At 49.2% G+C, this 26,772-nt stretch overlaps 1 protein-coding gene across 3 annotated transcripts in view; it reads left to right on the forward strand.

Annotated features, from left to right (window-relative positions):
• The first annotated feature begins 5,494 nt into the window (after nt 1-5,494).
• RBM44 (RNA binding motif protein 44) overlaps nt 5,495-26,772 on the forward strand; it is an 88,179-nt gene continuing 66,901 nt past the window's right edge. Inside the window, exon 1 of one of the 3 annotated variants that reach the window (XM_068245367.1) lies at nt 5,495-5,555. The gene's annotated coding sequence lies outside the window, so the exon portion shown is untranslated. Of the gene's footprint in view, nt 5,556-5,578; nt 5,683-26,772 lie in introns of those variants that run through there. The other 2 variants (XM_068245366.1, XM_068245368.1) reach the window with 2 other exon arrangements.

Raw genomic sequence — 26,772 nt, forward strand, 5'->3', positions numbered from 1 at the left:
GGAAAAAACAAGCTAGGACCAGTTATCCCGAGCTGAACTCATGGTAGCCGCTGGGAGGTCTATGCAGAGCAAAATGGGCCTTTTTACTCACCTTCCAGGGGATCCGGACGTTGGCCACCATTCTTCTTCCTCTTCTCTGAGGCTCTGCTTCCCCCTGGTGAGATCACTGTCTGTCGTCATGACGACAACCGGCAATTTCACTATAGTGTTACAGCGCCACCCGGAGGACAGAGGGAGAACTGCAGCACTGGATCCCAGGGAGGTGAGTGAGTGCTGGAGCTGCTGCACAGTGGTGTAGCAATAGGGGTTGCAGAGTAGTGATGGGTCGTTCGCGAACGAGCCGGCTCTTTGCTGCGAACGACAAGAGCCGGCTCTCAGTTTTGAAAGAGACGATGCCTCAGCCGCCCCACACAGCTCTGCTTTGCTGTGTAATAAAGGGCGCTGAGGCATGCTGGGAGATGTAGTCCTCCTCGTGCAGCTTGTAGGAGTGTATGGGGCGGAGCAGAGCAGTAGCAGGGGGGATTGCCGGAGCCAGAGAAGCAGTCTGGTGTTGTCATGGAGACGGAGGCGGGGCTTTTACTCCGATTCTGAGTAGCGTCTAGTGATATTTAATGAAGAGCCGATTGAGAGCCGTAAGAGCCGGCTCTTTAATGGGAGCCGATTCAGAAGAGCCGATTCTCCAAGAAGAGCTGGAATTCCCATCACTATTGCAGAGGTAGTGAGCGCATCGGGGCCCTTGGGCCAGAGGGGCCCCATGGGGCTCTTCCTCAATCACAATATTAGATCTTTATTGGTCCTGTGCTGGCAATCACTTCTATAGATGCTTTGAATGGTAGTAATCATTAAAAAACTATTCCCCATCCCCAACTTGCATCTCGAATACTGTGGATGACCTTGGCAGGTTTTGTTGCGCCTTATCAAGTGTTACGTATAGAGTGCTTGGGGGGTCCAATGTAAAACTCGCACCGGGGCCCATAGTGCCATAGCTACGCCACTGCTGCTGCAGATCTCTCTGCGTTTTTTTTTTTTCAGGCTTTAGGGCTTGTTCACACAATGAGCGTTTTAGAAAGCTCCCTAAAAGCGAGTTTACTTCCTGACTAACGTCAGGAGGTAAAAATCTCAATCGTTCAGCAAAAGCACTTTTCTAAGCTCAAAGTGCAGGGAAAAGTGCTTTAAAAAAAAGCTCAATAAATCGCTCAGCACTTGCGATAGCCCTGGCGATTTATAATGTGAACAATGCCTTAGGGTCTAAAAGCATACAAAAAAATTGCACTGCTTTTAGGCCCCATTCACAACTAAAAACACAAACATAAGCGTTTTGCGTTTTTGTGCGATGTATTTTTCCCCCTCCCGGCGCTCCACTGCATGCTGCGTTTTTTAAAAATCGATTTTCTAAGCGCTTTTTCAGAGCGGTTTTCTCATTCACTCCCTGACGCAAGTCAGGAAGTGAACTCTTTGACCCGGAAAAGAATAAATACAATGTATTTATTCTTAAAGAGAACCCGAGGTGTGTTTAAAGAATGTTATCTGCATACAGAGGCTGGATCTGCCTATACAGCCCAGCCTCTGTTGCTATCCCAAACCCCACTAAGGTCCCCCTGCACTCTGCAATCCCTCATAAATCACAGCCGTGCTGTGAGGCTGTGTTTACATCTGTAGTGTCAGTCTCAGCTGCTCCTCCGCCTCCTGCATAGCTCCGGTCCCTGCCCCCGTCCCTTCCCTCCAATTAGCAGGGAGGGAAGGGATGCAGGCGGGGACTGGAGTTCTGCAGGAGGCGGGGAGAGCAGCAGACTGACACTATAGAGATAAACACAGCCAGCTCTGACAAGCTGTTTGTCAGCAGCGTGGCTGTGATTTATAAAGGGATTGCAGAGTGCAGGGGGACCTTAGGGGGGTTTGGGATAACAACAGAGGCTGGGCTGTATAGGCAGATCCAGCCTCTGTATGCAGATAAAATTCTTCAAACCCACCTCAGGTTCTCTTTAAAAAAATGTAAACGCAATTGCCACATAAAGTGATTTTGTGAGCATTTAGTGCTCTTCCTATACCTTCTATTATAGCAAAAACGCCCCAAATATGGTACAGGCACGGCTTTGTTGAGCGGATCATAAACGAACCGGTCAGCTATGAATTCTCTCATTGCATAATAAATCATTGCACAATCGTTTTGTGGGCGATTTTGAAAATCGCCTGCGCTTGAAAAAAGGTGGAAAACGCCCCTAGTGTGTACAAGCCCTCAGACCCTAAAATCTGGAAAGAATCAGACCGCCAAGGGGGTTAAAACTTGTACGTAGCCAATAATAACAATAAACTGAAGTTTTAGAAGACAAAAGGGTCTATTGGTAAACTTATAGTGCACAAACAACAAATGATCTGTCTCTGAAGCGGGGTTTTAGGGGATACAAGAGATGACTGACATTAAACGCGATTTGCATTTCCAATCTGGAAAAAAGGCTTACACATAGGCCTTTTTTTTCCTGCAGAAAAAAATTGCACAAGTCAAACGGAGTGCCATAGACTTGCATTAAATGTGCTGAATGTGAATATGCAAAAAAAATGGAAAATGCACAGGAATTCTGTTAGGTGCGAAAAAATAAATAAATAACCCAGATAATATTATCAAAACAGCAGAGCGCTCAACAACTCTTAGATCTATTACAATATTCAAGTCCTTTTCAAGCTAACAGCCAAAAAGTCCTCCCACAAATGCAGATCACTTCTATGTCTTCCACAGTCTTCATGCAATCCGATATTCCATCACTTATAAATAATATACGCTCACCAGAATAAATGGCCAATCAATCAAGATCAGCAAAACACGTGTTTGGCCCAGCCTGTGATCACTCTTCTATCTGTTGTCGCTCTTCTTATACTCAGTAGTCATGTAGGGAAAATAAACTTCAATAGTGTGATACTAGTTTTTTGGAATGAGGCTACTGTTGTTTTAGACGGCTCGCGCGGAGTTCTGGGAGGTGTAGTCTCTATATATCCATCAGGCTAAGACAATAACCAATCAGGAGGCACAACAGAAATTCAGAGCAGAGAACTGGCCAATGACGTTGATTGTAACAAGGGATCATGTGACCGATGGGTGGGAATTTATGGCGTCTGCCGGCTCTGAATGGCCAAGCCCCTGATGAGTCGGATGACGAAACTAGTTGGGCGTGGCCTGGAGAGCCGGTGAGACGCTAAGACCTCGAGGGGAAAGATACTTTTTACATGCGCATATTTTATGGAACACATGTGAGTGCACTACTTTTTAATGCTTTTTATGAATAAACGGAATTATGCTATGTCAAGCGTTGTTTGAGTTTTAGAAAACTTGATGCTGGAGGCAAAGACTTGTAACACACACGCTGAATTGCTGGTCTGTGAGGGGTCGGCCACAGAGTCTGGTGAGAGGCTTACCTACTAAGGTGGTGGAGACACGCTGGTGACAGTTTTGGTCAATAGGGGAGCACTGGTGAAAAGCAGATGCCTATGTTCTTAACAGTATCACACTATTGAAGTTTATTTTCCCTACATGACTACTGAGTATAAGAAGAGCGACAACAGATAGAAGAGTGATCACAGGCTGGGCCAAACACGTGTTTTGCTGATCTTGATTGATTGGCCATTTATTCTGGTGAGCGTATATTATTTATAAGTGATGGAATATCGGATTGCATGAAGACTGTGGAAGACATAGAAGTGATCTGCATTTGTGGGAGGACTTTTTGGCTGTTAGCTTGAAAAGGACTTGAATATTGTAATAGATCTAAGAGTTGTTGAGCGCTCTGCTGTTTTGATAATATTATTTATGTGAGTGTGACACGCACTATTTGCACAGCGATCCAACAAAGATAGCTTACTATTGTGGAGAGATCAGTGAGGAGCGCAGAATTATTTCAGTATCCAAAATAACCCAGATACTTGCCTAAGAAGAGGGAAGCCTCTTGATCCTCCAGGCGACCATGTCCTCCTCCAGCCCACCGCCACTGCCCAGGACCCTCTTGAAGAGTGAGTCCGGGCTCCTCCTCATGCACAAGCGTGGCCATGCAGAACCCATGCAAGCACAGCTGCACCTGCGCAGCAGCCTGGAGCTGCTTGTGGACAATTGGCTCCGGCATTGCATACATGTAGTACGGAGACTTGGGCGCAAGATGAGCTGAATGACTCCACGGCTGCGTTAAATACTATTGCCCCTCCAAGTTGTGCCCAGCTTTGGTGCTCGGTGCTGAGCGTTGTGCGCCAAGTTACCTGCTTTGCCAGCTTACTCAAAAAGCACAGCCATTGCAGGTGTAGTGTGGCCTCTCTTGTGCATGAAGAGGATCATGGCCACATAACCTATCCGACAAGCTCTTGTTGGATACATTTCGGGGGCCCATGCCTGGCAAAGTTGGGTGCCAGGAGCATATGAGGGAAACCTCTGCAGGAACCAGAAGTTTCCCTCTTCTTAGGAAATAAACTTAAAAAATAAGAGTTTCACTTACATGGGGCTTCTGCCAGCCCACTGTAGCCGATCTGTGCCCGCGCAGCCACTCACCGATGATCCGGTCTTCCGCCGCAGCTCAGTGTCACTTTGTGCAGTTGGAGTTCACTGTGCGTGTCCTCGCTCAGTAGAGATTTTCTCGTACTGCGTCAGCGCATGACGCTCCTGGCTACGGGAACGCATATGACGCTACGCGTGGCAAGGGTGCAGTGGAGGTTGACTTAGAAATCGACTTCCACTGCAGTGCATGAAGAAAAGTGAGCGAGGGAACAGAGAATCGGTCCAGGACGGTTTGGGCACAGGTTGGCTGGTAGAAGCCCCAGGTAAGTGAAAGTATTATGTGAACCGGGCCTAACTGAAAAGAAAAAAAAGTGTTTCACTTACCTGGGGTTCTACCAATCCCCCTTGTGCCTTCTCCATCCTGGAACGATGCTCCGGTCCCCCGCTGCAGCTGTTTCTTTTTTTGGCAACTGGCCCGTTGCTGGTTCACTGCGACTGCGTGACCGTGTGCATCTTTGCTCACGTCAATATTCGGCGCATGCACAATATGAGAAAATCTTGTACTGTGCATGCATGGGAGGGTGACGAGCACAAGTGAGGGCACCGCCATGCAGATGCAGTGGCCCAGCGACTGACCAGTTGATGAAAATGAAACTTAGCCGGGACAGGAGCATTGTTCCAGGATGGAAAGGGCACAGGGGGACTAGTAGGAGTCCCAGGTAAGTGAAACGTTTGTTTCACTTTTCAGTAAAGGTTCATTTAAACCACTTGTACTTAACTATACAGTACTCCTAAATAAAAGTGATTATGGGTTATAGAGGTGATGCTATCACAACAGTGTTCACAGTAATTTTAGTGGAGAGTGGAAACTACTGATTACTACACTAATCTATGAAACTTTTGCGGGTTCCGCCCTGGCTGTACTGCGCATGCCCGGCAGCAAAAATTGATGGGCAGCGGCAATCGCGCCACCTTCCTTTCCTCATTACTCCTCCCGGACAACGTGAAACATCGCTTTTCACCAATAGGACAGGTGCATGGAGCAGCAGGGAGCCTGCGGAAGCAGCTGATTGGTTTAGCTGAGGTCTGTTTCTCTTGGGCGGGCCAATGGGCTGGTCGCGTTGTGCGTGGCTGAGCGCGCTGTCCGCCATAGTAGACGTCCGTGGGGTCGCGGCGTTCCGGGGGATTCGGTGCTGTAACGAGATTTACAGGTATATGAGCCGGTGTCATGGCGCAGGGGGATTTTAATGCTCATTGGGCGGCAACGTTTATTTAGATATTTGCGTGGAGCGTCCCGTGTTTTGTCTGGGGGCCTGGTGACGTTATAGTGACTGATATGGAGACACGCGCAGAGCTGTAGTTGTGTTATGAGATGTGACGTCATGTTGGTTGTGTGGATTTAGCTAAACAAGAAGACGCATTAAAATGATTGTTTAGATGCACAATGTTGACAAGGTTGGGTGACTGTTTTTAGTTGTGATCAGGCCTAGATACCGTTATTGTAAGGTGGTTATATATTCGATGTGTGATCTGAAATTCAATTGACCAGTTGCTGAGATTGGAGAGTTATTAAAGTGGACCTGCACTAATAAAATGATCTTCCTCCACGGGTGATCAAACCTTGATAAGTCAATGGTGTGTGTGCATATCATAGGCTACCTGCACTGTTACTTAACCACTTAAGGACCGCCTAACGCCCATAGGCGTCGGCGGGTCGTTAGTGGTATAGCATGGAAACGGCCGCTCGATCGAGCGGCCTTTCCATGCCAGTTCATTGAGGCTGTCTCCGTGAACAGCCGGAGAGCCGCCGATCGCGGCTCGCCAGCGAACTGTAAACAGGCGGGGAAGAAATCCCCGCTGTTTATATCACACGGCGCTGCTGCGCATTAGCGCCGTGACGTAGATCGGCGATCCCCGGCCTCTGGCCTATGACTGGCATATGATGAAGCCTATCCTTCAATGCGCAGGACGGAAATCCGTCCTGCGCAGCCCGTGGAGGGAGAGGGAGGTAAGGGGAAGGAGGGAGCGCCGAAAACGCTGCGGAGGGGGGCTTTGAAGAGCCCCCCCCCCCCCCCCGCAGATCACAAACAGCCGGCGGCAATCAGACCCCCCCAACAGGACATCCCCCTAGTGGGGAAAAAAGGGGGGAAGTCTAATCCCCAAGGCTCACTCCTAATCGGTGATGCGGGCTGGAGAGCCCACGCAGCACGGATCACTGCAGGACACCTTAGCAATAAATTAAATATTTTTCAAAAAGTACATCTAGTGTGGGGGGGAGTTGTGCAGATACCTCCTGTGCCCCAGCGTCATTCTCCATTTTCCAGTAAATATCCAAGTTGTGTATTTCCTGGTTGGTGCCCTCTGACCCGGACATACTGCACTGCGCATTTTGTTCGCTTGGGTGATATGCGAATTTGCTTATGTCAGCTGTGTTCGCAGTTACCTCCCCCCAGGGGCCATTCTCAACCGGGGTTCCAGGGAACCCTAGCCCTTAATGGGTTCTGCAATATTTTGCCACTTCTGTGGTACAATATAGTCTTTATTCCTCCTTTTTAGTGGGTCAAAGTAGTCCCACTATCTCTGATGTTAATCCAATCCGTGGCGCATCACCAAGCCCTCTTATTGAGCTTATGCACAGTGCATATAAATTGACCAGCTGCAGTATGAGAGGAGGAGAGAGAACACAGAGGAGAAGATGAGGCAAGGCAGCACGGATGCCTAAGGAGCAGGGGCGTAGCTAGAAACCCTGGGGTCCCATAGCAAAGTTTTGGTTGGGGCCCCCCCTTAAAAAAAATATAAGGTACCTTAGTGTGCATATTACACTATAACTACTTACTACTACACTCACAGTGGCAGCAGGGCAGAGAGAAGAGGCGCATATAAGACTAATGCCCCATTTACACTTAAAGGGAACCTAAACTGCGAAGGATATGGATTTTTCCTTTTAAAATAATACTAGTTGCCTGACTCTCCTGCTGATCCTGCTGTGTCTCTAATACTTTTAGCCACAGCCCCTGAACAAGCATGCAGATGAGGTGCTCTGACTGAAGTCCGACTGGATTAGCCGCATGCTTGTTTCAGGTGTGATTCAGCCACTACTGCAGCCAAACAGAACAGCAGGACTGCCAAGCAACTAGTATTGTATAAAAGGAAACATTTATATCCCTCTAGGTTAATGTTCCCTTTAATCAGTTTTTCTTTTCCATTGCAGTGCATTATGAAAAATATTTCAATTAAAGAGACTCAGAGCTGAGTCAACTGCTTTTTTTTTTTTTACTTACCCGGGGCTTCCTCCAGCCCCATAAGCATGGATGTGTCCCTCACCGTCTTCCTCAGCTCCTCGATTCAGCTGCAGTCGACTCAGTGACATCAATCGGGGCCTTCTGCACTGTACACTGCTGACATCACTAAGCCACTTACCGGGGAAGATTGTGGCTGAACGGAGGCACTGAGGAGGACGGTGAAGGACACATCCATTCTTATGGGGCTGGAGGAAGCCCTGGGTAAGTAAAAAAAAACAGCAGGAACACTCATCTCCGAGTCTCTTTAAAAGGCATATTGCGTGAACTGAGCCATTGGGAAACAAGGGCATTACTTTGAAAATCAGGACACTACAGGGAGGGGGAGAAAGGACACACCTGGGAGGGGGACACAGGATACTGCAGGCAGAGGGACACAGGATACTGCAGGCAGAGGGACACAGGACACTGCTGGGAGGGGGACACAGGACACTGCTGGGAGGGGGACACAGGACACTGCTGGGAGGGGGACACAGGACACTGCTGGGAGGGGGACACAGTACGCTGCAGGCAGAGGGACACAGGACGCTGCAGGCAGGGGGACACAGGACGCTGCAGGCAGGGGGACACAGGACGCTGCAGGCAGGGGGACACAGGACGCTGCAGGCAGGGGGACACAGGACGCTGCAGGCAGGGGGACACAGGACGCTGCAGGCAGGGGGACACAGGACGCTGCAGGCAGGGGGACACAGGACGCTGCAGGCAGGGGGACACAGGACGCTGCAGGCAGGGGGACACAGGACGCTGCAGGCAGGGGGACACAGGACGCTGCAGGCAGGGGGACACAGGACGCTGCAGGCAGGGGGACACAGGACGCTGCAGGCAGGGGGACACAGGACGCTGCAGGCAGGGGGACACAGGACGCTGCAGGCAGGGGGACACAGGACGCTGCAGGCAGGGGGACACAGGACGCTGCAGGCAGGGGGACACAGGACGCTGCAGGCAGGGGGACACAGGACGCTGCAGGGAGGGGGACACAGGACGCTGCAGGGAGGGGGACACAGGACGCTGCAGGGAGGGGGACACAGGACGCTGCAGGGAGGGGGACACAGGACGCTGCAGGGAGGGGGACACAGGACGCTGCAGGGAGGGGGACACAGGACGCTGCAGGGAGGGGGACACAGGACGCTGCAGGGAGGGGGGCACAGGACGCTGCAGGCAGGGGGGCACAGGACGCTGCAGGCAGGGGGGCACAGGACGCTGCAGGCAGGGGGGCACAGGACGCTGCAGGCAGGGGGGCACAGGACGCTGCTGGGAGGGGGGCACAGGACGCTGCTGGGAGGGGGGCACAGGACGCTGCTGGGAGGGGGACACAGGACACTGCTGGGAGGGGGACACAGGACACTGCTGGGAGGGGGACACAGGACACTGCTGGGAGGGGGACACAGGACACTGCTGGGAGGGGGACACAGGACACTGCTGGGAGGGGGACACAGGACACTGCTGGGAGGGGGACACAGGACACTGCTGGGAGGGGGACACAGGACACTGCTGGGAGGGGGACACAGGACACTGCTGGGAGGGGGACACAGGACACTGCTGGGAGGGGGACACAGGACACTGCTGGGAGGGGGACACAGGACACTGCTGGGAGGGGGACACAGGACACTGCTGGGAGGGGGACACAGGACACTGCTGGGAGGGGGACACAGGACACTGCTGGGAGGGGGACACAGGACACCGCAGGGAGGGGGGGGGGGGAAGGACACCGCAGGCAGAGGGACACAGGATACTGCAGGCAGGGGGACACAGGACACTGCTGGGAGGGGGACACAGGACACCACAGGACACTGCTGGGAGGGGGACACAGGACACCACAGGACACTGCTGGGAGGGGGACACAGGACACCACAGGACACTGCTGGGAGGGGGACACAGGACACCACAGGGAGGGGGGGGGGACAGGACACTCCTGGGAGGGGGACACAGGACACCGCAGGCAGGGGGACACAGGATACTGCAGGCAGGGGGACACAGGATACTGCAGGCAGGGGGACACAGGACACTGCAAGCAGGGGGACACAGGACACTGCAGGGAAGGGGAAAAAAGGCCGCCGCAGGGAGGGGGACACAGGACACTGCTGGGAGGGGGCGACAGGACAGTGTGAGCACAGAGTGGAGGGGGAAAGAGTAGTGTGTGCAATACAAGCTGACCGAAGGAAAAGGGACAGAAAGAAACGAGAGAGCCAGAGGGAGGGAGATATCAGATTACCTGCAGGCAGTGGCAGTCTATGAAGGAGGTGGACCTGCTGGACCAGTAACGTGACTCTACCAGCTGATTTAAACCACGCGGGCTGGTGCAGCTCTCTCCTCAGAGCTGGGCACTGGGCAACTTCCTCCTATGCACGTGGGGGGCGGGGCTTCTTCTAGGAAACAAACTCCCCCACTCTGCATTCTCCTCTGCACCTCCGTCCAGACTCTGCTGTGGAGAGGAGGGGGAGGGGGCGGAGCCACGTCCTGTGCAGTGCTATTCTGTTTCCAGCCGGAACTATAAACTAATTGCCGGCTGGGAGCAGGGATCTCAGAGAGGCGGAAGGTGAAATAGTCCCTTTTCACCCATCTGCCTGCCTCTATCTTTGTGGTTTTTCACATATGGAAATTGCAGCCTAGTGGCTGCACTTAAGGGGGAAAAAAATACACAGGCAGCTAGAACTGACGGGCCCCCTAATGGCTTCCAGCCCCAAGGGCCCCATAGCAACGCTATGCCAGCTATGGCGATCCCTACGCCAAAGCTAAGGAGCACAGAGGAGAATACAGGTAAATCTAGAGAATGGTGAGTATGTTTAGGTGCACTACGTTCTGCTGGCTGAGTGATTAGAATAACTTTCATTGTAGGCGACGCGCAGCAGCTGGCAGTCTCTGTGTAGAGGTTTCCACAACAGGCTGAACGGAACTCCTCCGCCCTCCTTTGGCTCTCTTGTTTGTTGTGGCAGATCAAGATCGAAAGGAGGGAGAGACACTCTTGCTAATCTTTCAAACTATTGGCCAGGCAGAATAGGAATAGGTTGTCTCTCACTTATCACACTATTTTACTGCGGCAGGTCACATGCTTAATAACACACTCTGGTGTGGGGGAGCCTGAATGTAGAATAATCCACTCTGTTTCTCAAAAAGCGGAATCACCTGTTACAGTTAAAGGACCATGGTCGCGAAATGGAAAATTCTAAGCATTTTCATGATAGTGGTCCTTTAACTAGTCCACTATCTGTCGCCGGGACGTAGACTATAACATACATGAAAACAAACTACATACTGCACAGCAATATACTCAGTCCATTTTTAAAGGAGTGATCAGGCAAAGTTACTTATGTAAAACACGCATGCCTGCGTGTAACTAACCTTTTTTACTGCTCGATCGCGTCCTCTGTTCCCTTGTCAAATGTATCTATTTTCCGTAATATGCTCCGGTCGGGGACCTGACCTCGAGGTCGGGCTCCCCAGCGACCCGGAACCTCTTTAATAACGCAGGCGCAGTACTATTTCCCTAGCTGCGGGATGCTAGCGCAGTGAGATTAATGCGTGCAGCTGTACGTTCTCGGCAAGGGCTTTTTGGAAAGGGGATCGGGAGTGCGCTCATCCTCAGGCACAAGTCCGGCAATACTGCGCCTGCTCAAGCAAGCTGTGCAGTAAGCCGGAGTGGCTCAATGCTACTGTGCAGGCGTGGCCATGCTTGTGCGGGTGCAGATCAGCCACACTTGTGTAAGGCCTAGTGCACACCGAGCGGTTTTTGGAGCGATCTGCCGGCCGCATCCCCCTGTAAAAACGCTTGGCTAATGTATTGCAATGGGATGGTGCACACCGGCGGTTTGAGGTTTTTGCCCAGCCGCAAACGTGCAGCAGGAGAGTTTTCTGAAGCGTTTTGTCCTCAATGTAAAGTATAGGAAAAACGCAAACCGCTCTGAAAAACGCTACTTCAGAGCGGTTTGCCAGGCGGTTTTGTTACAGAAGCTGTTCAGTAACAGCTTTTACTGTAACAAAATGTGTAATCTGCTACACAAAAACGCACCCAAATCCGCTAGGTATGTTTAGAAAACCTCTCTAAACATACCTAGAATCTCTCTGAAATCAGTTCCAAAAACCGCTAGCATATTGCGGATCTGCTAGCGGTTTAGGTGTGCACTGGGCCTCAGAAGAGGTACATGCTCGTGTTGTGCAGGAGGATTCCAGGCAGCAGCGGAGGACAGCATGGGAAACCTATATTATCCAGGCTTCCCTTTGTGTAGGTAAGTAATTGCTTTTTTAGCTGAGGTTCACCTTACATAGGAACAGACCGAGTCCGCATCAGCATATTTAGTGTGCCACCTATCTATATAGACATGACGTGTCTCCCTAAAGGTGCCCATACACTATGCAATAATCCCTGGCAGATTCAATAACTATGCATAAAAGTTCAGAAGCGCTCACGGCTCAAAACAACACAAAGTTCAGTTTATCAAAGAGTCACCATCCAGAAGTTCAGAACAACCGACTGAGCATCCCAGAGCTGTAACCGATACCTTGGTAGCTTGGCCAACACGTCACATAAAATATAAAGAGAAAGGGCACATAGTAGGCCTGAAAGATAAATCGAATTTAAACCGAATCACCAACATCACAATTTCAGAATCGTCAAAGCGGCAATTATCGTGATCACGTAATTTCCACATGGGGAAGTTTGAAGAAGCGGCTTCAAACTTACCCAAAAGTCCCGGTGCTTGAGGCCCGCAGCATAGGATATCCGCACGAGTCCAACGCTGTCCGTCCTCCAACTCTTGTGCTTGGCAAAGCTCCGGGTTTCTGTATGTCACGTGACATACAGGAAGTATTTCGTGCATTAGAGCCTGCAGGAGGCAAAGTGCTTAGACGGGCATCGATGGCATCGTGTTGGAAGAGAGACAGGGGGACAGAGGGGCAACAAACAGGCACAGACGGGGCACAAAGCTTGATTTGAAGAAAATCGAGAATCGAATCGAAATCGCAATTTTGGACAGAAATCGCTCAATTCAATTTTTTCCTAAAATCGTTCAGGCCTAGCACATAGCCTAATCCAGTACTCATATATTGCCCATCACCATTCAAAGTGACTTTGAATACCACCTCGTGCAGGATCACACTCCATTCCCCCCCCCCCCCCCATGCTCCCGCACTCACCCTGTCAACCTCCAGCCAATCCGGAGGTCTGGATATAAGGCATAGACAGGGGATGTGGCAAATCTCACTTCCACTTACACGATAATCTAAAACTTAAAAAGCGCCAGATGGTGTAAACCCTTTTAATATCTTTAAAACAAGAGTTTTGCACTCACAAGCGTAGATGGTCATATAGCGTATAGTACATGCGTAGTCTGCGGTCCCGGGTAGCCACTCACACATACGCCACCTCAGACCCTCACGACCTGCTGCTTCCTCGTACTGCCGGTCACGTGACGTAGCTCCGCCCTATGCATTTCGTCAAGGAATTGACTCATCAGGGGCATACGTCACACTAGGCATACCGGCTTCTATATCCCCACAAGCGCCCACATTCCCCAAACCCCGCCTCATATTAAAATTAAGTCCTCCGCACATTTCTGTCTGAGCGCTTACCCATAGGACATACAATGCGAAAGATAATATCCGTGCAAAGCAAAAAAGGAATATAAAACATCACGGACACCATTATCATTATACTAATATCATAAAAATACATATGGAAATAATTTTTAGACAAAATTTAAACAGAAAACAGCAACTACACATTGTAATCAGATCCCCTCACGTGTAAAACTGAAATAAGTGCCATAGCACCTATATATACAATCAAACCGCATCCAATCACCAACCTGGCAGAATTGTCAAAAAAAACTCAGCTAGCCGGTGCGTATTTAAGGAGATACTAACGTACACCAAACAGTGCCGCTGTTTATAGACTAGAGTCAGGGGGTGTAGGGATCTGTTTACACAAAAGTTAACTATTATTTATAAAACAATTTATGTCCAAGTCAACATTTAGTCCAACAGGACTAGCGGTATCTAAATTAAAGATCCATTTGGTCTCTTTTTTTTGAAAGTTCCCTTACCCTATTGCATCCCCTCCAATTTGGTACCAACTTTTCTATTGCGCAAAAATGCATTGCGCTTGGATCATACTGATGCTTCAATTTAAAGTGAGAGGAAAGACTATGTTGCTCAAATCCCCTACTAATGTTATTAATATGTTCTCCTATTCTTTCTTTTAGTGGTCTGGTGGTGCGGCCCACATATTGCAGGCCGCAATCACACCAGACCACAAAAGCTGTAGCACAACACATAAACTGTCTGCTCTTAAATGTATTGCCATTGGATCCTGACACTATTTCACTAGTCCTATGTCCAATCGCCTCTCTGCACACTTACAGCCCCTACAAGGAAAAAAGCCCGAAGCTTGCCATCCCAACACATGTTGTTGTTCTGGGGGGGCAACACAACTTGGTGCTATCTGATTTTTTAAATTAGGGGCCCTACGATACACAAAACTGGGTTTTGGGGGTAAAACACTTTGTAATACATGGTCACTCTGCAACACATTCCAGTGTCGATAAAAAATCTTCTCAATCTGTTTATACTGTGTTGAAAAATCGTTCAGAAATGAAAAAATCTTAGGATTACCCACTGATTCATCCCTTCTTGCCCTTACCAACGTCTCTCTCTTTTCTGCCCACTTCTTTCTGTACCTCATCTAGCCAAGATTCATTATATCCTTTCATCAAATTTAGTTTTCAAAAAATCAGATTGTACAAAATAATCTTGCAAGTTGGAGCAATTCCTGCGGACTCTGGTAAATTGCCCCTTTGGGATCCCTTTGAGCCACTGCGGGTGATGACAGCTCGTGATATCAATATAGGCATTACGATCAGTGGGTTTAAAGAAACACTTTGTTGAAAAACCATCCCCCACCCTTATAATTTCTAGATCCAAAAAGTGAATAGATTCTCCATTACATTCGACTGTGAGCTGGATATTGTCCCTAATACTGTTGATCTCCTCAATAAAAGCTCTAAAACTTACCTCATCACCTCTCCAGAAGATCAACAGGTCATCAATGTACCTTTTCCAGAGTACTAACCTGGATCCTCCTCTACGAATGGCCTCTTCTTCCCATAGTGCCATATAAATATTTGCTAGACTCGGGGCGAACAAAGCTCCCATGGCACAGCCATACACCTGTCTGAAGAACTGATGCTTGTGCCAAAAATAGTTCCGTTTTAGAGAAAAATCTAACAACGAAAGGATGAATTCAATTTGAATTCCCTGCAGGTCACTCAACTGGTGTAAAACCGTCCTCGCCGCTTCAATACTCTCATCATGGTGTGAATAAGTATATAATGAACCCCCGTTGCCAGCAGGATATCTCCATCAAGCCTCAGTCCGTCCAGTACAGTATCTTTAGTATCCAATAGTACATTGGGCAAATTGGGAACAATGGGTTGTAACTGTCTATGAACTGACCAACCCTATGTGTAATGGAACCCACTCCACTCAGAATGGGTCTGCCAGGGGGATTAGTAGTGCTTTTGTGGATTTTTGGCAATTGATACATGATAGGTAAACGTGGTGCTGATGGTACCAGGAAGTCACATTTTTTCTTATCTATCAAATTCATCATTAAACCTTCATCCAACAGAAGGCTCAATTCCCGTTTAAACTTCAAAGTGGGATCTCCTGGTAACCTCTGATATGTATTCTCATCGTAGATCAATTTGTCCAGCTCTTCAAAGTATTGATCTTTCCTTAGCACCACCACTCCTTCCCCCTTATCAGCAGATCGCACAACCAGATCTTTCTCCTTTAGCAGACTATCTATAGTTTTCTCATCAGTTTTCCTATGTTGAACATCAAGTTTCTTAAGATCCTTAAAGGGGCACTATGGCTAAATTCTTCTTATATTCTCATTTAATATAAAATATGTGCAATTGTAGCAATGTGTAAGACTTGTATTGTGGCTGAATAAAACTCTGCTTCAATATTGCTTTACCCTAAATCAGTGCTGGAGTCCCGTCGCCAGAGAAAGCTAAGCGACGCTGAACCAGCACATTCCATTCTGCAGGAGGAGGCTGCCTTATCAGTCGTTTCACCTGAAGTTGTTATCTCCCCCTTTGATGTATCGGGAGAGGTTTCACCCAACGTCTAACTGCACATTAGTGCTGTTACAGCTCCTCTGATCTGCCGTACGTCTCAGGACAATGACTTACGGCTCTGATGAAAAAAATGCTCCCCGCTGCGGCCCCCCTTCAGAGACACAAGCAGGACACTGGCTACACAGCACTTGCGTGTGCTGAATCAAGACGCTGGAATCCTGTGCATAAGAGAAGCTGGTCTCCATGGCAACTGACAACAAGTGGTGTCCCTGCCTGTGCCAGCTTCTCTGAAGGGGGGCCTCAGCTGGGAGCATTTTTTTCATCAGAGCCGTAAGTCATTGTCCTGAGACGTATGGCAGATCAGAGGAGCTGTAACAGCACTAATGTGCAGTTAGACGTTGGGTGAAACCTCTCCCGATACATCAAAGGGGGAGATTACAACTTCAGATGAAACGACTGATAAGGCAGCCTCCTCCTGCAGAATGGAATGTGCTGGTTCAGCATCGCTTAGCTTTCTCTGGCGACGGGACTCCAGCACTGATTTAGGGTAAAGCAATATTGAAGCAGAGTTTTATTCAGCCACAATACAAGTCTGAGGCTGCATTTCCACTTGTGCGGTGCGAATCGCCGCGGTAAAAATTCGCATACGGATGCGAAATTCGCATGCGGGTCCATGCGAATTTTCATGCGAATTCGCACGCGAATTCGTATGGATGACGATGCATGCGAATTTAACCATGGCAGTGCTGGTGTGCTTTTCCATTGTTTTTATGCGAATTCGCATGAAAATTCGCATACCCAAACCTCATGCGAATTTCCTATTAAATACATTGTATGCGATTCGCATAGCGGTATGCGGTATGCGAATTCTGATGGCTCTGCCATGCGAATTTTTTCTGCACAGAAAAACGCAAAGGAATCCTGACAAGTGGAAACAGTCCCATTCACTTGTATTGCTATGCGAATTTGCATGCGAAAAACGCATGCGAATTCGCGATAGTGGAAATGAGCCCTGACACATTGCTACAATTGCACATATTTTATATTAAATGAGAATATAAGAAGAATTTAGCCATAGTGCCCCTTTAATAACATGCTCTTTGAAGTTTTCAACTGCATTAAGGGTTGAAGTATCTTGAGGATTAAAAGTAGAAGCATTTTTGAAGGTCACACGGGGGGTCTCCCCGACAAAATTCACCCTGCTGGTAGGCCCCTCCTTCTGAATAAAATACTTTTTAATATTTAACTTCCGTGTGTACCGATGTATATCAATAAAGGTATTGAATTTATTCAATTGTTGTTTTTTGTGTTTTGTTTTTTTTTGGGGCATACTTCAACCCGCGATCCAGTAGTCTAACTTCTTGTTTATCCAAAGGAACACCACTCAAATTGTAAATACCTGCTCCTATTATTGCCTTCTTCTTTTGTTCCCTTCTACCTGCTCTCCTCCCCCTTCTGTGCCTCTTTTTCTTGGTGTCATTGACTGCCCTCCTAGGTATTCTTCCTCCTCCCAACCTGCTCTCCAATACCGGGGGCGTGGGGCTAAAAAATGCGGTTGTCCAAAATTCCTCTCGTCCGTGAGTGGTTGATATCTGTTCTGAGTATGGACTGGATACTGATAGGGTTGTGACTCCTGTCTTCTACTCCACTGGGGGTTTCTATTGTTCTGGAAACCTCCCCTCCCCCTATAAGGTCCTGGATGGACCCCATCTGTACCCCCTGACCTTACATCCTGTGGTTTTTGTACTTTCCCCTTAGGTGGCAATGTCTGGACAGGAACATTCTGTATAGAAGCAGCAGTCTGAACCGCTGCTTCATTATTTGTCTGTCTGTTCCCCGTTTTTACTAGCTTTATCGGCTATACTTTCAATACCTAGAAAAGCACTGCTAGTGGGTTCGAAGAAGAGTGCATCTGTAAGTTTGGGCTCGCGCATGCGCAGTACAGATGCTCTCGTCTATTGAAGTACTTAGGCAAAACATTCTTCTCTGTAGCCATGCTAAAAACTGATCTCTCAAGTGTCCTCTGTACAGCAACTTTTAACAATTCAGTCAGCAACTCTTTCAGCCCCTCAAAGGCATATATGAAAAAGGAAATACCCCAGGAGAATGGAAGCGTTGTGCAGTGTGGAGTCCTGACAAATTGTTTCGGCTGCATGCGGCCTAATCTTGATTAGGAAACCAGGGCCTCAAGTAGCCGTGGGCGACCGGGGATGGTGCCTGCCTGGCACAGGTTACTGGCTGCACACATAATACAATTTTGCCCTGTGGAACCCTTGCCTGAGCGTTGTAACTGTGGCCCAGTTCGTGGGGATTCACGGAATCCAGCGGTTTCAGCACTTCCTCTGTTACAGTGCTGAAGATTTCATGTGAGCTTTGGTTGCTTGAATGCCAGTAAATGGAGGTTTTACTGTATATAGACAGGAAAGGGAAAATGTTGTTTGTTTACTTCCCTTTGATTTGTTTTCAATTCCTGACTTAGGCTACTTACACACCAAGACGTTGATTGCATAACGTACCCCTAACGCAACGTATGGTGGTGTTGAAGTTGGACATCAGATTGAGCAGCGTTATGCAGCTCTCAAAGAAGCCGCTCCAGGATAGTGATGGGAAGTCTGGATCTTTTTAAGGATTCGGATCATTTGAATCGGATCATTGAAAAGATCCGGATCTTTGAATCGAATCATTTTACTAGGGAAGCAGACTGGGTGAAATGACAAGCAGGACAGGACTTTCCCTGCACTGTACATTCTGTATGTTCCTGTTTCTTCCAGACAGACATCCACTGTGAACTGAATCTTTCATTGTGATGATCCGGATGATTCGACTCACAAAAAAGATCCGGATCAAATGAACGATTCATTCATGATCCGGACAACACTACAGTCCTACCACGAGTCTCTGCAGTGCAGTGAATAATATTATTTAGCCATGTGGCTGGCCGCAGAGGAGGAGGGGAGAGCTCCTCCTCCAACATTACTGAGCATGTGCAAGCAGTCTAACACTGCTTAGCCCAGTGTAACGTACAGCATGCAGCACTTTGTTTAAATGTGCTGCGTTACTATGTAACGCAACATGGGCACTGTGAACAGCACAATTGATTTTACAGTGCTGTGAGTTAGGCTGCGTTACTGGCTGCTGTAACGTGGGACTTTAACTTCCCACTGTGAAACCAGCCTTAAGTCAGTAAATACCAAGGTTGAATTTGATTGGTCCATTTTGAAGCTACATTAAAACCAAGGTGACATTTAATTGGTCCATTTTTAACCTACATAAATTTGTATACAATATTTGCATAATCCTGCATAACCTCCTGATTATTTGCATCTGATTGACTATCCCTGCAGATCACATATGTTCTTGATATCTGATTTTGCGTCTTCATCCTGGGACAAATTTGTAACTGGGAACACTATCTTTTATTGCGCAGAAAAAGTGGGATCAGCGCATCACCAGGCCGCCTCTGAATGGCCTCAGCTCAGAGATGCGCTGAGCCCCCCCAGAAACTACAAACGCACCTTGAACCCAAACAGAGGCTCTGCATATACACCAAAGAAAAACTAACAAGTGGGAGCAGCTGACCAGAATTAAATCAAACATAGCAAAGAAATGAACAGCGCTACTTAAAAACAGATGAATGCTTACCTGCAAAAAAGTGCAGACCCCACTCATGGGATACAAATACACAATGAGCACACATACAACCTGTCTACCACTTGGAGGATGTTAGTTTCCACTAACAGCTTGCATGCAATTTGTTAGGTACTCGTCCCTCCCATGGAGGAAGGACTTCTTCGACAGTGGGAGGGACGAGTACCTAACAAATTGCATGCAAGCTGTTAGTGGAAACTAACATCCTCCAAGTGGTAGACAGGTTGTATGTGTGCTCATTGTGTATTTGTATCCCATGAGTGGGGTCTGCACTTTTTTGCAGGTAAGCATTCATCTGTTTTTAAGTAGCGCTGTTCATTTCTTTGCTACTGTCTTTTATTGACCGTCCTAAAGATTCACTTACCCACTTCAATGTCATGACGTAATAGACTTCTGTTATCACATCCCTGTAAAGGGTGATTTCAGTACACTGAAATAAACTCAGGCTATGAACTGTCCATTACAAAACCAGTGATAACTGGGACTGTCAAAGCAGCCTGTACACACAGTATAATCCATTGTATTGTTTTTGGCACAGCTGACAAGTAGTATGAACCCAGCCTAACCCCTTCTAGTTTTAACCACTTGATGACCGCAGTGGTAACCCCCCCCTCCCCCAAAGACCAGGCTCATTTTTGCAGTGCTGGGCTGTGCAGGCTTTTCAGCCTCCTGCACAGCCCAGCTTAGGTGCCCAGCGATTGGACTCCCCTCCTTTTTTGTCGTCATGCCGACGGAGGGGTCCGATCGCTGCAGGCTTTATTTTATTTTTTTTCACTGCCTCTGAGGCTCTCTCTCCCCGTCCCCCTTCCTCCCTCCCCTCCGTCATCTAATTTGGAACAGGACGGCAATCCGTCCTGTTCCGCCTCTTATAGGCATTAGCCTATGAGAGGAGGGCTCTCCCCGGCCAATCAGAGCCCAATAAAAAGCACACATGATCGCGCGCAAACCTTCGCTTATCACATAAAGTAACGCTGTTCGCACACTAAACTTTGCGCACGGCAGCTTGCGTGATAACTGCTTTGATAGCAGTTATCACACTTTAGTGAATCGAGCCCCTAATGTGAACAAAGCCTAACTACCTCCTGTTATTTCCATCTTAAAAAACATTTCCAGAATGCATCCCTTCCTTTCACAGGAGGCAACCAAAATGCTTTTACATACTCTAATCATATCCCGTCTTGACTACTGTAACATCCTACTCTCTGCAGTCTGGCACCTCTGTAGTCCCAACTAAGTTCTGCTGCTCATCTCATCCACTCCTCCTCCTGCTCCTCTGAGGCAGCCCCTGTCTCAGAACAATTAACACCATACTGCTCAGCACACCCACACACATCCCATTCACTCTGGTACCGGTACCAATCCTCTAAACTCCCCAGAGTGCTGGATAATGTGGCTGCTGCATAGGCATGAATAGTGATCATAAGCCGTGACAAGGCTCAGGCCAGTTCCTCCCAGTTACATGAGATACACACCGCAGGGCAACTGGCTCTTACCACCCCACCGACAGATTGAATCGTCCGTTAGTCTTTTCTTGCTGTGATCCCGTTGGGTTCCTCCTTTTTATCTTCGGCTCAACTCAGCCCACACCTCAGCGGGGAGCCTATGGCTGTTAGCTCTACCCTGGGTAGCGGGTATTGACAGGGAGCAACGAAGGACCGGAGTTCAGTTTGTTACAGCTCGGCCGGCCGGCTAGAGGGAGCGCTCAGGACGCATGTCGCGATAAAGCCCTGCCCATCAACGCGTTGCGCCCGCCCACTGCAAGCTTAGTCAGGATGTGTGACGCGGCGGGCAGGGCGGTGATTTATGCGTCATTGTGTACGCATTCAAGGGGCGTTCCTAGCGACGTCATTGGCAACCATAGTTACTAGATTAGACTCCGGAACTTCTCCCCTTTCATCACTTCGGCTTCAGCATACGGATAGAGAACTTCATCCACTAGTTCTCACTCGATAGTAATCCAGCTGAGCTACCAGCATTCTTGCTGTTTGTAACAGCTACATTTCGTAATCATATCATTTCCAATACACTACCCTTTGATGTATTCACTACACACAGAGAGCAAGATAGCCATATTTTTAAACTGTGCATAAAGTTCACCATCACTTATTTATATTCATAGAAAGGGGGCAAAGTTCAATTCTTGATTCAGCCCTGCCGGTGCCAAGGAGTCTAATGGGTAAATCCATTTTGCCTCTTGTTGCAAAAGCCACTTTTCTCTGTCACCTCCTCTTCTGTTGCTTTGAAGTTTGTATATACTCTTAAACCAAAATCCGTTTCTTAGGCCACCATGGATCACACAGAAATGTTCAGCTACTGAAGTACGGTATTCCCCATTAGGTTTTCTACCACAATTTATATTGCTGAGATTTATTTTATTTATTTATTGTATTTATAAAGCCCCAACATATTATGCAGCGCTGGGATGTTCAGAGATCCTCTTTTTTAATTTCCTGGTTGTCATGCCAACGTATAACATAGGGCTCGGGCACTGTATAACATATACTGTCCACTCAGAATTACAATTAATGAAAAACTGAATCTTCCATTCTTTCTTTTTACTCGGTGCCCGGAACGTCCACATATTCATACGCTGAACACGCACCACACCTATACATTCCTTTGATATTAAATTCTGTTAGCCAATTTGACTGTGGCAATAGGTCGGAGTGCACTAGTCGGTCCCGCAAGCTGGGCGCACGTCGGGCCTCTAAAGATGGTCTCTCACCGACAATGGGCCCCAGCACCGGATCGACCTGCAAAACCGACCAATGCCGACTCAATATATCACGTATACGAGACCAGTTGGAATTATAAGAGGAAATGAAACTAGGACAGGAAACTTTTTCCCGTCTGACCTTTGTCTGGCTTTTTTCGTAGTTTTTAAGCAATTCAGCACGTGGAGTCCTGAGGGCCCTTTCTGCGCCAGAGCACAATGCCTCGTGTCCCGCGATCCCTAAATCGATCGTACATTTCCGTGGCTTCTCGCTGGAGCCTGTACATACAGTATAATCCACTGTATTGTTCTTTTGTTTTTCGCGCAGCTGACAAGTAGTGTGAACCCAGCCTAACTCTTTTTAGTTTCAACCACTTGACGATCGCAGTGGTAAACCCCCCCCCCCCCCCCCCCCCCCAAGACCAGGCTCATTTTTGCAGTGCTGGGCTGTGCAGGCTTTTCAGCCTCCTGCACAGCCCAGCTTAGGTGCCCATAGGCCTGAACGATTTTAGGAAAAGATTGAATTGCACGATTTCTGTCAGAAATTGCGATTTCGATTCACGATTTTATTCAAATCAAGCTTTAGACCAACCAGACCAAGGCAACAGTCAACGAGGGGCGGCGGGGAGATTATCATGTCGCCTATCCCTTGTTTCCCCTTGCGGCACTTATTATGGGGGGGTATGAGTCATGTCACAGAGGCGGTCGGGACAATTAATATTAGGAATGGGGTAGGTATGGTAAAGGTAAGCAGTGGGGGTGGGAGGGGTGTTACGCTGATACACACGTCACACGCACACACTTCATTCTCCATCTCAGAGCACTCACTGATGCGCACACACACTTTATCTTGCAGTACTCACAGATACACAGTTATCCACACTCACTAATACACACACCTCATCTTGCAGCACTCACTGATAGTTACACACACTTATCCACTCACTGATACACACACATCCTGCAGCACACATTGAAATGCACACACACATACTTATCCACACACACTGACTGAAAGACACAAACAGTCAAGCACTTCAGTCTTGCCTGCTGCAGCTCCATCTCCCCCATGCTGTGCAGATAGATCCACGTGCTCTCTCCTGCGCTTCATGACAACTTCTGGAAGGGGGGAGGAGGGAGGGAATTCCTTCTCTGCTACACGCTGAGCTGCTTTGTATTGCGGAGGAAAAGTCAGACCAGACAATAGCTTTTGTCTCGCTGTGGTCTGCACACCTTTAAACAATCAGTGGAGCAAATGAGTGGCTATTAGTTTTAGTGCCTATCAGCTTCACAGAAGAAGGAGCGAGAGACTGTGGGCGGAGTCTGCCGCCCGTGCAGCTGACGATGAAGCTAGGAGGAGTGACAGAGAGCAAGAGCCTGCCGCTGGGTCTGCTGATGACGGGGAGGAGTAGGAGAAGGTGGCACTAACTAGGAAGAAGTATAGAGATACTGACTGAGCTGCCGCGGGGAGTGAGAGCCGCCGCTTTTTGTACACAGACATTTGTACATGCCGCGCTGCTGCTACTGTACAGCAAGAGGGCGCAGTACAGCAAATATCGGCAAAAATCGACACTTTGGCGATCATGGAATCGTCACTTCCGTGATCGCGATTTCGATACAAAAACGATAAATCGTTCAGGCCTAGGTGCCCAGCGATTGGACTCTCCTCCTTTTTTTTGTCCATAGGGGGACATGCCGACGTAGGGGTCCGATCGCTGCAGGCTTTGTTTTTTTTGTTTTTTTTTCACAGCCTCTGAGGCTCTCTCTCCCCGTCCCCCTTCCTCCCTCCCCTCCGTCATCTAATTTGGAACAGGACGGCAATCCGTCCTGTTCCGCCTCTTATAGGCATTAGCCTATGAGAGGAGGACTCTCCCCGGCCAATCAGAGACCTGCGATCGCCAATCTCGTACAGCGCTGCGGCCCCCTGGCAGCGCTGTACGCTTGTAAACAAAGGGGATTTCTTTCCCCTTACGTTTACAAGCAGCCTGCTAGCCACAATCGGCGGCTAGCAGGCTAATCACGGAACTCCCTTCCGTGAAGCGGCAGGGAACGATTGTGCATGCGCACGGCCTATTCCCTGGGAAACTGCAGCCCCGGGACTTGACGCCCATTGGCACAGTGCCCAGTATATCTAGCACAGTGCCCAGTATAGCTAGCACAGTGCCCAGTATAGCTAGCACAGTGCCCAGTATAGCTAGCACAGTGCCCAGTATAGCTAGCACAGTGCCCAGTATAGCTAGCACAGTGCCCAGTATAGCTAGCACAGTGCCCAGTATAGCTAGCACAGTGCCCAGTATAGCTAGCACAGTGCCCAGTATAGCTAGCACAGTGCCCAGTATAGCTAGCACAGTGCCCAGTATAGCTAGCACAGTGCCCAGTATAGCTAGCACAGTGCCCAGTATACCTAGCATAGTGCCCAGTATAGGTAGGTAGTGCCCCAGTATAGTGCCCAGTATAGCTAGTATAGTTGCCCCCAGTATAGCTAGTTTAGTTGCCCCCAGTGTAGGTAGTTTAATTGCCCCCAGTGTAGGTAGTTTAATTGCCCCCAGTATAGCTAGTACAGTTCCCCCCCAGTATAGATGCCCAGAAGGGGGGCAGCAGCGCTAGGAGGGGCAGTGGAGGCAGCGGTGGGGAGGGGGGTAAATATCCCCCCCCCCCCCCCTCTCACCTGGGACCCCTCCTTCTGCCTCTCTCCCCCTCCATTTAGCGGTGGCAAGTGCGGCGAGGAGGCATGCGGAGAATTACTCACCACTTCCACGTTTCAAGCGCCGGCAACGTCATGTCGTCACACATCTCCGCCTTCAATGCCGCCCACTGTGCTTCCGCTAATCAGGAAGCACAGTGGGCGGCATTGAAGGCGGAGATCTGACGACATGACGCTGCCGGCGCTTGGAGCGCGGAAGTGTTGAGTAATTCTCCTCATGCCTCCCCGCCGCCGAGCCACACTTGCCACCGCTAAATGGAGGGGGAGAGAGGCAGAAGGAGGGGTCCCAGGTGAGGGAGGGGGGGGGGATATTTCCCCCCTTCCCACCGCTGCCTCCACTGCCCCCTCCTTCCGTGGCTTCTCGCTGGAGCCTGTACATACAGTATAATCCACTGTATTGTTCTTTTGTTTTTCGCGCAGCTGACAAGTAGTGTGAACCCAGCCTAACTCTTTTTTTAGTTTTAACCACTTGACGATCGCAGTGGTAAACCCCCCCCCCCCCCCAAGACCAGGCTCATTTTTGCAGTGCTGGGCTGTGCAGGCTTTTCAGCCTCCTGCACAGCCCAGCTTAGGTGCCCAGCGATTGGACTCTCCTCCTTTTTTTTGTCCATAGGGGGACATGCCGATGGAGGGGTCCGATCGCTGCAGGCTTTGTTTATTTTTATTTTTTTTCACAGCCTCTGAGGCTCTCTCTCCCCGTCCCCCTTCCTCCCTCCCCTCCGTCATCTAATTTGGAACAGGACGGCAATCCGTCCTGTTCCGCCTCTTATAGGCATTAGCCTATGAGAAGAGGGTGCTCCCCGGCCAATCAGAGGCCGGGGATCGCCAATCTCGTACAGCGCTGCGGCCCCCTGGCAGCGCTGTACGCTTGTAAACAAAGGGGATTTCTTTCCCCTTACGTTTACAAGCAGCCTGCTAGCCACAATCGGCGGCTAGCAGGCTAATCACGGAACTCCCTTCCGTGAAGCGGCAGGGAACGATTGTGCATGCGCACGGCCTATTCCCTGGGAAACTGCAGCCCCAGGACTTGACGCCCATTGGCGTTAGGCGGTCTTGGGGCTGCCGCCGTGGTCACGCCCATTGGTGTGAGGTGGTCCTTAAGTAGTTAAAGTCTATATGCGCTTTGAGTCCTATGCGCGACCTAGTGGACAGTGCCGTGCTATGGGGGGGGGGGGGGCCTGGGGTGCGGCTGCATAGCTAGCATAGTTGCCCCAGTATGGTTAGTATAGTTACCCCAGTATAGGTATAGTGCCCCAGTATAGCTAGTATAGTGCCCAGTATAGCTAGCACAGTGCCCAGTATAGCTAGCACAGTGCCCAGGATAGCTAGCACAGTGCCCAGGATAGCTAGCACAGTGCCCAGGATAGCTAGCACAGTGCCCAGGATAGCTAGCACAGTGCCCAGTATAGCTAGAACAGTGCCCAGTATAGCTAGCACAGTGCCCAGTATAGCTAGCACAGTGCCCAGTATAGCTAGCACAGTGCCCAGTATAGCTAGCACAGTGCCCAGTATAGCTAGCACAGTGCCCAGTATAGCTAGCACAGTGCCCAGTATAGCTAGCACAGTGCCCAGTATAGGTAGGTAGTGCCCCAGTATAGTGCCCAGTATAGCTAGTATAGTTGCCCCCAGTGTAGGTAGTTTAATTGCCCCCAGTATAGCTAGTTTAATTGCCCCCAGTATAGCTAGTACAGTTCCCCCCAGTATAGATGCCCAGAAGGGGGGCAGCAGCGCTAGGAGGGGCAGTGGAGGCAGCGGTGGGGAGGGGGGTAAATATCCCCCCCCCTCTCACCTGGGACCCCTCCTTCTGCCTCTCTCCCCCTCCATTTAGCGGTGGCAAGTGCGGCGAGGAGGCATGCGGAGAA

Source organism: Hyperolius riggenbachi, chromosome 7 (assembly GCF_040937935.1).
Source record: "Hyperolius riggenbachi isolate aHypRig1 chromosome 7, aHypRig1.pri, whole genome shotgun sequence".
Classification (NCBI taxonomy): domain Eukaryota; kingdom Metazoa; phylum Chordata; class Amphibia; order Anura; family Hyperoliidae; genus Hyperolius; species Hyperolius riggenbachi.